We start from the raw sequence: 15,666 nt of genomic DNA, 5'->3' as shown, positions 1-15,666 counted from the left end.
TTAAATCATCGCCTATGGGGATTTTTAAGTAGCGACGTTTGGCGCCATTCCACGAGCCTGTGCAATTTTGAAGAGTGACATGTTAGGTATCGATTTACTCAGAGTAACTTCATCTTTCACATTATGCAAAAATTGGGCTAACTTTACTGTGTTTTTTTTTTTTTAAGCACAAAACTCTTTTTTTTCCAAAAAAAAAGCATTCGAAAAATTGCTGCGCAAATACCGTGCGAGATAAAAAGTTGCAACGACCACCATTGTATTCTCCAGGGTGTTTGCTAAAAAAACATATATAATGTTTTGGGATTCGATGTAATTTTCTAGCAAATAAATGATGATTTTTACATGTAGGAGAGAAATGTCAGAATTGTCCTGGGTGCTCCAGAACGCCTGATGGCGCTCCCTGCATGTTGGGCCTCTGTATGTGGCCGCACTGTGTAAAAGTCTCACACATGTGGTATCGCCGTACTCGGGAGTAATAGCAGAATGTGTTTTGGGGTGTAATTTGTGGTATGCATATGCTGTGTGAGAAATAAACTGATAATATGACAATTTTGTGAAAAAAAAAAAAAAAGTAAAAAAAATCTTGATTTTGCAAAGAATTGTGGGAAAAAATGACAACTTCAAAAAACTCATCATGCCTCTTACTAAATACCTTGGAATGTCTTCTTTCCAAAAAGGGGTCATTTGGGGGGTATTTGTACTTTTCTGGCATGTTAGGGTCTCAAGAATTGAAATAGGCCGTCAGTACTTCAGGTGTGATCAATTTTCAGATATTGGCACCATAGCTTGTGGACTCTATAACTTTCACAAAGACCAAATAATATCCACCAATTTGTACTTATTTTTACCAAAGATATGTAGTAGTATAAATTTTGGCCAAAATTTATGAAGAAAAAATTACTAATCTGCTAAATTTTATAACAGAAATGAAGAAAAATTCATTTTTTTACAGAATTTTCTGTATTTTTTCTTTGATAGCACAAAAAATAAAAAACCCAGCGGTGATTAAATACCACCAAAAGAAAGCTCCATTTGTGTGAAAAAAAGGACAAAAATTTCATATAGGTCCAGTGTTGCATGACTGAGTAATTGTCATTCAAAATGTGAGAGCACCGAAAGCTGAAAATTGGTCTGGTTATTAAGGGTGTTTAAGTGCCCAGTGGTCAAGTGGTTAAAGAATCGTACAAGTTACCGAGTTAAAGAATCGTACAAGTTACCGAGTTAAAGAATCGTACAAGTTACCGAGTTAAAGAATCGTACAAGTTACCGAGTTAAAGAATCGTACAAGTTACAGAGTTAAAGAATCGTATCAGTTTTTAGAACACAGTACACTGAAAGAACCACGGGTCACCACCAGTAAAACAATACACTAAACCAATGAGGTAGCAGCAGTGATCAGGTGGTACGGACAGCCTAAGGACCTTTCACACTCATGCGACTTGTCCTGCGACTTGAGACTGCAAAGTCACTTGACAAGTCACACCCCATGATTTCCAACGAGTTCAGTTCATATCTGTGCGACTTCAAAGTAGTTTTTGTACTACTTTTGTCTGACTTTGATGCGATTTGTGGCAGAGACCTCCAGATTACACAGACATTGCTTCAAGTCATGGCAAAAATCATGGCAAAAGCACTTGACTTTCAAGTCGCACAAGTGTGAAAATAGCCTTAACGATTGGATTTTACTACCAGGGGTACTTCGCCCATGGTAGTGGTAGTAAAATCTGATCATCATTCCTGCGCATGCGCTGTAAAGACTATGGGAAAATCTGATGGATAGCAATGTTAACTGGGAAGTTGGCCCATCAGAATGCAGTTCACATGCACAAAAACCCACTTTTCATTTAGGCTCCATTTCCACTTGTGCAACTTGTCCTGCGACTTTGTACTCTATGATTTCCAATGAGTATTATTCGTATCTGTGCGACTTCAAAGTAGTCCCTGCACTACTTTGGTCTCACTTTGATGCAACTTGAGATCCATAGACCTCCGGAATACACAGGCATTGCTTTAAAGTCGCATCAAAATTGCGGCAGAATTGTGCAACTTTCAGGCTGCGTTAGCCTGAAAAGCCAGAAAGTTGCACGATTATGCCACGACTTGAAGCCATGCCTGTGTATTCTGGAGGTTTATGGACCTCAAGTCACATTACAATGGGACCAAAGTAGTGCAGGGACTACTTTGAAGTCGCTGTGACTTGAAGTCGCACAGATATGAATGGTACTCATTGGAAATCGGGTACTTCTTGTCATGCAACTTTGCAGTCCCAAGTCGCAGGTTGCAAGTTGCACAAGTGGAAACAGAGCCTAAATGAAAAGCGGGGTTTGTGTGCATGTGAACTGCATTCTGGGGCAACTTCACAGGTAACATTGCTATCCATCAAATTTGCGGAAACCTAGGCTCAGGGCCGGTTCACACTGCAGCATAGTGCAAAATCGCATGCGATTTGCACTGCAGTGCAAATCACAGGCGATGTCCGTGCAATGCGATTTCAGCCATACAGATAGTATGGTTGAAATCGTATCGCATTCGGACTAAACTCGCACATGACCCTTTTTTTGGTCCATACTAGAATCGGATCGCATAGCACTCATGCGATCCGATTCATGTCCAAACTGACACTTCGCAGTGCGACATGCGAACTGAAATGGGGGTGCCATTAACATTGTATGACACTCCCCAGCAGTTCGCATATGTCGTTGTGAACTGTCGTGCGAGTTGGGTGCTATGCAGGAACCCGTCGTGGAATCGCAGGGTTCCCGCATCGCACAAGTGTGAACCCAGCCTAACACAGCTGTTTGTGTATCACCAAAATGCATGACACTGCGCTAATCTGACAACAATGGAATAATTGTCAATTGACAACAATTGTGCTCTGCGCCCATGAACTAAATCAAAGTAAACATTACCAGGACCTGCCAACCTTCTGTGTGAATCAGTCTTCTGATTCTACTCATTTAAGAAGGTTGAATCAGAGCTTCGGTTCACTTGCTTGTCAGTAGACTCAGCAAGTGAACCGAAGAACCGAAGAATCGATTCATTGAATCCGTTCATTTCAGTGAGCAGTTCGAAATGAACCGATTCATTTTAAAGATCCGAACTTCCCATCACTAAGAACTAGCACTACAACATCTCCAAATTTGGGGTTTGTAGCACCAAGTGCCCCCCAGATACGTGGCCCTAAATTCGGGTCACAAAATATTTTCGAATGTGGTTGAAATAGTTTCCAATGCGGTTGAAATCATTTTGAATCCGGTGGTCTCAGAGTGGCAAGCAACATATGACCACAAAAACTTTATTAGTTCATCTTTTTTTTCAACATTAAGATATGATTGTCAGTGATTGGTATCAGAATCACACTACCCTGAGTTGTCATTCAGAGCAGTGGGGGAGATTTGTGTAATCAGCACTCATCGTCCTCCATTCATCATTTCTGTTTCTCCCGGAGGAGGAACAGGTAAGGATTAACCTCACTGACAATACCAACCAATGGTTAGAAGTGGGTACCAACCTCCAGACACCCTCGCGACAGCTGATGGCGATTTTTTCCTTTTAACAGCTATAAGTATAACGGGTAGAGTAGTTGACAGGCGGATATATGAAACTGTAGACAGTGTGATCCTCTCTGTGAAAAATAAGAGAATAAGAATTAAGTATTGTTCTGTAATGCCAAGCAGGAGACACAGATTCAATTTGCATAGACACGCCTCATACGTCAGTGTTCGTGGAGCGTCTCAGTTTTGATGAAACGCCTCTGATTTTCCTAGACACGCCCCCCGCCAACTCAAGTCTCCGTGAGCCCTCAAACTAAGCAACGAAGCTCCGCCCATAACCATAGATGGACTGGTTATATACTGAGGCGTAACAAAGATGAATGGGATATGAGACAGGTGCGGATTTTGCAGCACAGAGACGAGGTGGCCGAGTGGTTAAGGCGATGGACTGCTAATCCATTGTGCTCTGCACGCGTGGGTTCGAATCCCACCCTCGTCGCACTTGTTTTGTTTCCTTCCACAGTCCATGAAAGAACTGTTTTAACGCAGATATAACCTAGCTAGCGAATGTGTAATTGAAATATTATATATTTTTTTTATATAGTATTAAATATGTAACACAAGATGCCGCAAATGTATATTGCAATATTATAGTTTTATTTTTTATATAGTATTAAATATGTATTGTAACACAACATGCCTTCATTATTTTGTTTCATATTTCACAGTATTTTTTCATACACATTATGCACAATGAGTTAAAACATGATGGGTGCTTTGAGACAATAGAATGTGATTGTATACACTATGAATTCACCTTATGAGGGGAAAAGAAAGCAAAATAATTGACCCCGACGTGATTTGAACACGCAACCTTCTGATCTGGAGTCAGACGCGCTACCGTTGCGCCACGAGGTCTCCTACTCCAGATCTGGCTGTAGCTTTTCTAGGAGGAAACATTGCTGCTGGTTGCTGATATTTATGTATGGTCATCAAGCAGTGCTTGATATGTCATTGTTTTAAAAGAAAGTAATAATACAAAAAAAAAAGCAAAGTAAGCAACATATATCATGAGCATAGGTGTGATTATAGAATCATATAATAAAAGACATAATAAGAAAAAGTAATACAATCCTAAAAGTGAAATATAAGAATAGTGGGAGCAAATCATAACGCAATCATAATATAATAAAATTACCAGCTTGGCCAAAATACACCAAAGCTACATTCACTACATATTTCAAATGTGCGTTTTGCTGCGCTTTTTCTTTGTGCGTTTTTTTTTTTTTTTTTGGTATGACGTGTGAATTTCACTCAATGGGCTGCGACAAACGGCGTCAAAGTAGATAAAGGTGCTTTTTTTTGTCACGTTCTGGTTTTGCATGTTATTTACCGTGCGTTGTTGTGCGCGGCAAAACACGCATCTGTTTACCGCTTTGAGGTGCCCTTTTTGAGTTAATGGCACCGCATGTTTCTCACGTTCTGGGAAAACGCGCGTACTTGTGTGCACGTTTCCGGGGATGCGCAGGCATAAACAAAGCCCTAGGCTGGGTTAAAATCTCTCTGTTTCCACCGGTATGCATTTTTCCTTTTGCTATGTTCTTTTTAATGCGCCTTTTTATTGTATTTTAGATGCGTTTTTATGCGTTTCCATTGACTTCAAAGGGCCAAAATAACACAGGTAAAGGCATAACATATCGCACTTGCCTCATTTTTACCAACCCAGCGCAATGCAGCATGCAGATGTGTCTAGGTTTATATTTTATGGTTTTGGTAAATCTAAAGGGAAATTGTATAATGTATGGCAAGCCTAAAGTTTGTTATTTTTCAATATCCTTTAACAAATCCACCAAAATTGGCAGTTAGAGGGTCAAGACAAACCATTTACCACTGACAGGGTTACTTACAATGATCAGCTTTTATTTATTTATGCAAAACCTTCATCTCAAAAGGAGAATTGTTTCTGTATCAGCTTAAAAAGTGTTATCTGTTTATCAAACACACGTGACACCTTCCAAAAGATCTGACAGCCATGAAAGACTTTTGTAGAAGACCATCTGTAGCTTTCAAGTACATTTGTAGAAAACATCTGCGGCCTTGGAGAACCCTTTTAGAAGACCAACCCTATTCTTGGTAGATCTTTGTAGAAGACTATCTGCAGCCATAGAAGACCTTTGTAGAAAACCATTCACAGCCTTGGAAGACCCTTGTAGAGGACCCTCCGCACTTAGGAAGACTTTTGTAGAAGATTATCCTCAGCCTTGGAAGACCTTCGCAGAAGACCAACCACAGTCTTGGAAGACCTTTGAAGAAGACCATCTGTACCTTTCGAGAACCTTTGTAGAAGACATCTGCAACTTCTGAGAGTTTTTAGAAGACCAACCCCAGCCTTGGAAGACCTTTGCAGAAGACCAACCACAGTCTTGGAAGACCTTTGAAGAAGACCATCTGTACCTTTCGAGAACCTTTGTAGAAGACATCTGCAACTTCTGAGAATCTTTTTAGAAGACCAACCCCAGCCTTGGAAGACCTTTGCAGAAGACCATCTGCAGGCTTGGAAGATCTTTATAGAAGACCATCTGCTTTGAGAACCTTTGTAGAAGACCATGCACACCCTTGGAAGACCGTTGTAGAAGACCAACCCCAGCCTTGGAAGATCTTTGTAGAAGACCATCCGCAGGCTTGGAAGACCTTTTTAGAAGACCATCCAAAGCCCTGGAGGACCTTTTGTAGAAGACCATCCACAGCCTTGGAAGACCTTTGAAGACCACCACCCGTAGCCTTGGAAGACCTTTAAAGAAGATTGTTTCATCATGCAGGTGCTGCAGCAGCCTATTCAAATGAATGGGCTGCTGATCCCACCCAAATGCAGCATGTATCAACCACATCAGTAGAAACCTAGGCTTAATAATGCTTTTAACTTACAGTAAATACAGTAAAAAAAAAAAAAATGCTGGCCCTTTTCCTGGGCTTCTCAATCACTGTGATTGGCTGTCATAGGGGTCATGTGATCAGGAGTCCAATCAGGAGTGTAAGCCTGATTGTAAATAGTGACCTGAAAACAAAGTGGTGTGGAAACAGTGAGCAGGTAGGCGTGGCCCCTCCGGGATCCCTGGGCCCTACATAGCTGCCTGGTTTCACCCAATGTTAATTGGCCACAGGATATGGCAGATAACTGGCCAAGTAAGGGCGTAAAACTACATATAAAAGATCCTAGGGAAAAAAAGGATTTTCCCTGCATGCCCGTTTCCACAGGTTCACGGTAACTATATCAACCTAAGATTAGAGGAGCCTTCTCTCCCTCCTTGGACCACTAATCTTTATGTGTTTTCCTGCATTTGATCACAACAAATACTTCCATTTCCAGGTGAACGGACATGCCTTCTCATCATCTTGGTATGTGCAAAAATGATATTCAATGAGGCAGAAGCCTGTCCATGCAAATATTTGTACTTTCCCTTAGCGAACCGAGCAAATAGAGCGAAAGATTCTTCAAATGTGCCGCGCTTGGCTGGATAAGCGCTCCTCCTTACTGCCTCCATCTACATCCAAATGCAGTATAAAAATAGATTAAAAAAAAGATAATAGAAAAGCAAACTCAGCTCTTTGGATTGCACACCTTTTAATAAATAAAATAGATTTTTTTTTTAAATCAAATCCTTTTTATTATTTTATATGAAAACAACATTAACACAATACAAACAAAACCACAAAAATAGAAATCACACCAAACCAAAACCCTAAAAAAAAAAAAAAAAAAAAAAAAACCTCTTTCAACAAACCCTACCCTCTCACCACCCCCGTTCACTTAGAGTATATATGACACCAAAAAAAAAATATATAGATTTAAAGAGCACTTATAAAGGGGTTTTATTTATAAAACATTTGCTGGACGAACGTGATGCACATTTGTGAAGGATGCACAAATTTTGGCTGCAATTTTTTCAATAGATTAATTCCTATGATTGTCAACGCCACCTAGTGGCCAAAATAGTTTCCTGAAATACCTCAATGAGAAACTCGTACCGCATTTTGGTCACTAGAGGGCGCTAACGATCATAGGAATAGATCTATTACAGATCTTACAGGCAAAATTTGTGCAGCCTAAATACAGCAATACATAAAACGTTATTGCAATAAAACATGTGTTATAGGGTAAAACAAAGCAAAAAAAAAAAAAAGAATATACATTATCCACTTGCCGATCAGCCGCCGTCATTATACTGCAGCAAGGTGGCACGATCACGCGAATCGTAGCCGTAGCTGTACGGCGGGCAATCAGCGGGTCCGGTGGACTCGATGTCCGTTGGCCACCCGCGATTGTTCCCCGCAGTGACAGAACGAGGATCTGCCTGTGTAAAGAAGGTAAATCTCCGTTCTGACGGGGGAAGATCACACAGATCCTGTCTTTCTGCTATGCAGGAAGACAGATCTGTGTATTTCCCCATTCACACCGTCCCCCATACAGATTTAGCTCCTTGATCGCCTCTGATGTTAACCCCTTCCCTGCCAGTGTCATTAGTACAATAACAGTGCCTATTTTTAGCACTGTAATAATGTCACTGGTTCCCAAAAAAGTGTAAAAAATGCCAGTTAAGTGTTCGATCTGTCGGCAGTAATGTCACAGTCCCGCTACAAATCACTGATCGCCGCCATTACTTGTAAAAAAAATATATATATATATATATATATATATATTTTTTTTTTTTTTTCTTAATAATAAAAATGCCATAAATCTTTTCCCTATTTTGTAGGTGTGATAACTTTTCCGCAAACCAATCAATATAGGCTTATTGCGTTTTTTTTTTTTTTTTTTCTTTTTAACACAAAAATCATACATATTGGCCTAAACTGATGAATAAATTCGATTTTTTACTTTTTTTTTGGAAATGTTTTATAGCAGAAAGTAAAAAAATATAGTTTTTTTTTTTTTTTTCAAAATTGGCATTCTTTTTTTGTTTATAGCGCAAAAAATAAAAACCGCAGAGGGATCAAATACCACCAATAGAAAGCTCTATTTGTGGGGATAAAAAAAAAAAAAGGACATCAATTTTGTTTAGGTACAGCGTCGCACGACCGCGCAAATTGTCAGTTAAAGCGATGCAGCAAGGATTAAATATAAATACATTATGTATGTCATTGTTTCCATACAAGACTTGCAAGTGCCTCTTCCACTAGAATGTGTGTATATATATATATATATATATATATATATATATATAAAATTTAACTCTAATTTAAATATAAATAAGTATACATATAGATAATATTTTATCTCTCTCTCTATTTTTCTCTCTCTATATATACATATATTTTATATATGTGTATGTATATGTGTATATATATATATATATATATATATATATATATATATATATATATATATATATGCATGTAACATGAAAATTTGCAAATTTTGCAAAAGAAAAAAAAAAGTGTAAAAACGCACGTTCGCTCGATGTGGAGATATAAATGCAGCCAAAGTCAATCCGTAAAAAAAAATAGCAATGACACAAGGAAATTTAAATACAGTTTGATTTTGTGTAGCAACTCCAATGTCATCATAGCAAATGATACAAACTTTGTACAATTGTAGCAAAAACAAGATACAATGGTAGGAAATGGAGAACTCCAATGTATCCATTGTAACTATATGGACACCTAACCCCCTTCACACAGGTGTGACTTGTCATGCAATCTGACAGTTCCAAATCACATGACACACGTCGCACACTATTGTTGGTGATGGAATTGTTCAAATCGCTGTGACTCCAACTTTGCCGCGCCAATTTGAAAAAAAGCTTCCTGCACTATTTTTTCCTATTTTAGGTCATCATGTACAGTAGATATCAATGCATGAAGCTGCAAAGGTGCCAGGCAAGTTACACTTGAAATCGCACTGACCTGCAGCTTTGAAATCATGTGACTTCAAGTGAAGTCGCACGATTTCAAAGTGTGTTCAGTGTGACCGGGGAATATGACCCTATTTACGCCTCAGCGTTTTGTAGCCTAAAGCTCAAAGCTCCAAGACACTGGAGGAGAAAAAAAACTCAGTTATTCTCCATAGAGAAGTTTCATATCTCCACTACAACTCGCCTGAGGCTCAAAAAAGTTATGCAGCTTTGTGCGCTTTTAAAGCTTTTTTGTTTCTTAGAAATGCAAAGAAACGCTTGATTTACACTTTTTTTTTGTGTTTTATTGCGTTTTGTTGCGTGTTTCTGAGCATTTTTCCGCTCCTATGCAAAAATTTCATATAAAAGAATAATAAGAAATAATAAGAAATAAAATACATAAATAAATAATAATAATACATAAATAAATAAATAAATAAAAAACCTAACCCCTGACGTTAATAATAACCCCTAACTCTAATATTAACCCTTAACCATAATATTATCCCCTAATATTAACCCCTAACCCTAATATTGACCCCTACCCCTAATATTATCCCCTAATTTAATATTAACCCCTAACTCTAATATTAAGCCCTAACCCTAATATTATCCCCTTACTCTAATATTTACCCCTATTTCTAACATTAACCCCTAATAATAACTCCTAACCCTGATATTAACCCCTAACTCTAATATTAACCCCCCAATTATAATATTAACCCCTAATAATAAATCCTAACCCTAATATTAACCCCTAATAATAACTCCTAACCCTAATATTATCCCATAACCCTAATATTATCCCCTTACTCTAATATTAACTCCTAATTCTAATATTAACCCCTAATAATAACTCCCAACCCTAATATTAACCCCTAACTCTAATATTAACCCCTAACCCTAATATTATCCCCTTACTCTAATATTAACTCCTAATTCTAATATTAACCCCTAATAATAACTCCCAACCCTAATATTAACCCCTAACTTTGATGTTAACCCCTAATAATAACTCCTAACCCTAATATTAACCCCTAACTCTAATATTAACCCCTAACCCTAATATTATCCCCTTACTCTAATATTAACTCCTAATTCTAATATTAACCCCTAATAATAACTCCCAACCCTAATATTAACCCCTAACTTTGATGTTAACCCCTAATAATAACTCCTAACCCTAATATTAACCCCTAACTCTAATATTAACCCCTAACCCTAATATTATCCCCTTACTCTAATATTAACTCCTAATTCTAATATTAACCCCTAATAATAACTCCCAACCCTAATATTAACCCCTAACTTTGATGTTAACCCCTAATAATAACTCCTAACCCTAATATTAACCCCTAACTCTAATATTAACCCCTAACCCTAATATTATCCTCTTACTCTAATATTAACCCCTAATTCTAATATTAACCCCTAATAATAACTCCCAACCCTAATATTAACCCCTAACTTTAATATTAACCCCTAATAATAACTCCTAACCCTAATATTAACCCCTAACCCTAATATTATCCCCTTACTCTAATATTAACCCCTAATTCTAATATTAACCCCTAATAATAACTCCCAACCCTAATATTAACCCCTAACTTTAATATTAACCCCTAATAATAACTCCTAACCCTAATATTAACCCCTAACCCTAATATTATCCCCTTACTCTAATATTAACCCCTAATAATAACTCCCAACCCTAATATTAACCCCTAACTTTAATATTAACCCCTAATAATAACTCCTAACCCTAATATTAACCCCTAACCCTAATATTAACCCCTAATAATAACTCCCAACCCTAATATTAACCCCTAACTTTAATATTAACCCCTAATAATAATTCCCAAACCTAATATTAACCCCTAACTCTAATATTAACCCCTAATAATAAATCCTAACCCTAATATTAACCCCTAAGTTTAATATTAACCCCTAATAATAACTGCTAACCCTAATATTATCCCCTAATAATAACTCCTAACCCTAATATTATCCCCTAAGTCTAATTATAACCCCAGCCCTAATATTATCCCCTAATTAGAATATTAAGCCCTAATAATAACGTCTAACCCTAATATTAAACCCTAACTATAATATTAACCCCTAATAATAACTCCTAACCCTAATATTATCCCATAACCCTAATATTATCCCCTTACTCTAATATTAACCCCTGACCCTAATATTATCCCCTTACTCTAATATTAACCCCTAATTCTAATATTAACCCCTAATAATAACTCCTAACCCTAATATTAACCCCTAACTTTAATATTAACCCCTAATAATAACGCCTAACCCTAATATCAACCACTAACTTTAATATTAACCTCTAATAATAACTCCTAACCCTAATATTAACCCCTAACTCTAATTTTAACCCCAATAATAAATCCTAACCCTAATATTAACCCCTAATAATAACACTAATGTTAACCCCTAAGCCTAATATCAACCCCTAACTCTATTAACCCCTGATAATAACCCCTAACCCTAATATTAACCCTTACTCTAATATTAACCCCAGCCCTGATATTAAACTCTAACTAAATATTAACCCCTAATAATAACTCCTAACTCTAATATTAACCTCTAATCCTAACCATCATCCCTAACTTAGCAAAATAAATAAATAAATGAACCCCTAACCACGACCGTTAAAGAGGTTGTAAACCCCAATGTAAAAAAAAACGTAAAATTTGTAAAGGCATAATGAGCTTGCATGCATCGCATAGTAGCTCATAATGAAATACTTACCTTAGAACAAAGCCTTCCACCGGCGCCCGCACACCGCTGACACACCTGACATCTTTCCCGGTGTTTCTTCTGGGTTCGGCGCTGTGATTGGCCAGAGCCACCATGTCGTCACTCCTGTGCAATCGCGCAGAGCCGCCGCTCCCATTGCGGGACCTAAAGTAACGGCACTGGCGGACATTACTTCAGAGCGCATGCGCCGATGATGTAATAGCTGGTGTATACAGTAAACGTCTCCTGCAGGGAACAATTTTAAGAGATATTTACACTACCTATAGTAAGGTAAGTAAGGTGAGCCTTATTATAGAATTAGCTATAGATAAAAACAAAATAGGTGAGCTTACTTCCCCTTTACAAAAAAAAAAATATAAATAATAATAAATAAATAAAAGTGGATAAAAAGCTGAAAGACACAGTAAGGGCCGGTTCACACAGCGAGGCGAGGCGAGGCGACACGGCTCGCCTCGCCTCGCTCCCGCAAGTCGCCCCCGTTCTGTACAATGGAACCGTTCTGAGAGGAGCGACTCGAGTCGCTCCGACTCAGAAAAAAGGTTCCTGTACTACTTCGGGGCGACTTCGGGGGCGACTTGCATTGACTTCTATACAGAAGTCCTCTGCAAGTCGCCGCTGAGCTCCCCGCAGGTCGCGGCGAGGTAAGTCGGAGACGCCTCGCCGCGCCTCGCTGTGTGAACCGGCCCTAACAAATGATGAAATAGATTATATCTTTTTCTACTGGCTAATAAAATAACGCCAAAGCTCAAAAATACTTATAAGCGCTGAACAAAAACACAACACTCAGACGAGAACGCAGCCATATATATACAGCATGGGATACAAGTGTAGTATATGAGCAGTGTGTTACAATGTAACCTGTTGTAGGAGAACATGGATTGTGTGTTGTCTTCTATGAGTTGCAGACAACACTGGCTGCACACAATCTATACCAAAAGCAGGGCTCGTCCGGGATTTGAACCCGGGACCTCTCGCACCCGAAGCGAGAATCATACCCCTAGACCAACGAGCCATGTGACTACCCGCTCTGACACCTCTCATTACATGGAAGACACGTCACACTGCTGGGATCACTGAGAGGGTTTCTGACATCTCACTGCTATAGAGCGCTGATTGTTCTGTGCGATCTGTTGTACCCCATATAGAGAGATTAGAGAGATCTATTGTATCCTGTATAGAGAGATCTATTGTATCCTTTGTAGAGAGACCTATTGTATTCTGTATAGAGAGATCTATTGTATCCTGTACAGAGAGATCTATTGTATCCTTTGTAGAGAGATCTATTGTATTCTGTATAGAGAGATCTATTGTATCCTGTACAGAGAGATCTATTGTATCCTTTGTAGAGAGATCTATTGTATCCTGTACAGAGAAATCCATTGCATCCTGTACAGAGAAAACTATTGTATCCTGTATAGAGAGATCTATTGTACAGAGAGATCTATTGTACCTGTATAGAGAGATCTATTGTATCCTTTAAAGAGAGATCTATTGTATTCTGTATAGAGAGATCTATTGTATCTGTACAGAGGAATCTATTATATCCTGTATAGAGATCTATTGTACAGAGAGATCTATTGTATCCTTTGTAGAGAGATCCATTGTATCCTGTACAGAGAAATCCATTGTATCCTGTACAAAGAAAACTATTGTATCCTGTATAGAGAGATCTATTGTACAGATAGATCTATTGTATCCTGTATAGAGATCTATTGTACAGAGAGATCTATTGTATCCTATATAGAGAGATCTATTGTATCCTCTAAAGAGAGATCTATTGTATTCTGTATAGAGAGATCTATTGCATCTGTACAGAGGGATCTATTGTATCCTGTATAGAGATCTATTGTACAGAGAGATCTATTGTATCCTATATAGAGAGATCTACTGTATCCTTTAAAGAGAGATCTATTGTATTCTGTATAGAGAGATCTATTGCATCTGTACAGAGGGATCTATTGTATCCTGTATAGAGATCTATTGTACAGAGAGATCTATTGTATCCTATATAGAGAGATCTACTGTATCCTTTAAAGAGAGATCTATTGTATCCTATATAGAGAGATCTACTGTATCCTTTAAAGAGAGATCTATTGTATTCTGTATAGAGAGATCTATTGTATATAGAGATCTATTGTATAGAGAGCTCTATTGTATCCTGTATAGACAGAACAATGGTATCCTGTATATAGAGATCTATTGTATCCTGTATATAGAAATCTATTGTATCCTGTATATAGAGAACTATTGTATCCTGTACAGAGATTCATTGTATCCTGTATAGAGAGATATATTGTATCCTGTATATAGAGAGCTATTGTATCCTTTGTAGAGAGATCTATTGTATAGAGAGCTCTATTGTATCCTGTATAGACAGAACTATTGTATCCTGTATATAGAGAGCTACTGTATCCTGTATGTAGAGATCTATTGTATCCATTTTAGAGAGATCTATTGTACCCTGTAGAGAGATCTATTGTATAGAGAGATCTATTGTATCCTATATAGAGATTTATTGTATAGAGAGATCTATTGTATCCTATATAGACAGATCTATTGTATCCTGTATATCAGCCTATCAGTGCCGCCTATCAGTGCTTATCAGTGCTGCTTCTGGTCTAAATAAAAAAATGAAAAACTCTGTGAATACATTTCTGCTAGCACTGATATCTGTTTTTACCTAAAAAAAAAAAAGACACATTTAAAAAAAATGCAGCGCACCCTCCCCTATAATTATATCAATTTGTATGTGAAAAAAAGAATTGTGAATGTTGGTGGGAACAGCCACGGGTAACCTAAATATTAATACACTCCAATCGTAATCAAACATATTTACTGTGCAATCCTGATAGACATAATAGGTTATGAATAGTGGTGGGAACCTCCAATCCAGCATGTGATGTGCTGATATCCAACTTATAAAGCCCCTTTGAGTTGGGTAAGTTGGATCATTTTGGATTGGGGGTTTCCAACACTATTCACACAGCATTACATGTATGAAGATTGCACCGTGTAGTGTATATGTTCAAGATTGGATTGTATGGGATTTCCACCATCATTCACAATTATTTTTCACACAGATGAATTAATATAATTATGGGGGGAGGGTGTGCTGCATTTTTTTTATTTTTCCTTTATGGGTCTCTAAGGGAAGCACTGATATAGGGGGTCTCTGATCTAATGGGGGGGGGGGGGTCTCTATGGAAGGGGGAGGTCCCTGATTTAAGGGGACACTAATGGTGGTCTCTGGGGGGGGGGGCTGTATTATGAAGGGGTGACACTGATCCCTGTATTATTGGGGGGGGGGGGGATGATCCCTCTATTAAAAACAACATAAAAAAGTAAAGAAAAGGAATGGAGAACTCAGAAAAAGTCTGATCATAAAATAAAATCAATACATAAAATAACAAAATAAATAAACCACTTGTGTATACACCAACACACAGACTGCTATCCACTACTACTGGAGTATAGTAACACTGGGAGGTAGTGCAGAGCAC

At 38.0% G+C, this 15,666-nt stretch overlaps 4 non-coding genes across 4 annotated transcripts; 1 reads left to right on the top strand and 3 right to left on the bottom strand.

Annotated features, from left to right (window-relative positions):
* Positions 1-3,347: 3,347 nt before the first annotated feature.
* On the bottom strand, positions 3,348-3,480 carry LOC143965172 (U8 small nucleolar RNA). Its single transcript, XR_013271563.1, has one exon. It is a non-coding gene; the product is annotated as a U8 small nucleolar RNA (small nucleolar RNA).
* A 431-nt stretch (positions 3,481-3,911) lies between these two features.
* On the top strand, positions 3,912-3,993 carry TRNAS-GCU (transfer RNA serine (anticodon GCU)). The gene has a single exon. It is a non-coding gene; the product is annotated as a tRNA-Ser (tRNA).
* A 347-nt stretch (positions 3,994-4,340) lies between these two features.
* Positions 4,341-4,412, bottom strand: TRNAW-CCA (transfer RNA tryptophan (anticodon CCA)). The gene has a single exon. It is a non-coding gene; the product is annotated as a tRNA-Trp (tRNA).
* Positions 4,413-13,106: 8,694 nt separating this feature from the next.
* Positions 13,107-13,178, bottom strand: TRNAP-CGG (transfer RNA proline (anticodon CGG)). Its single transcript has one exon. It is a non-coding gene; the product is annotated as a tRNA-Pro (tRNA).
* Positions 13,179-15,666: the final 2,488 nt, after the last annotated feature.

This window comes from Lithobates pipiens, unplaced genomic scaffold (assembly GCF_037356315.1).
Source record: "Lithobates pipiens isolate NorthernLeopardFrog02 unplaced genomic scaffold, aLitPip1_a1.2 Scaffold_8, whole genome shotgun sequence".
Classification (NCBI taxonomy): domain Eukaryota; kingdom Metazoa; phylum Chordata; class Amphibia; order Anura; family Ranidae; genus Lithobates; species Lithobates pipiens.
This window is presented reverse-complemented; position numbering and strand designations above follow the sequence as displayed.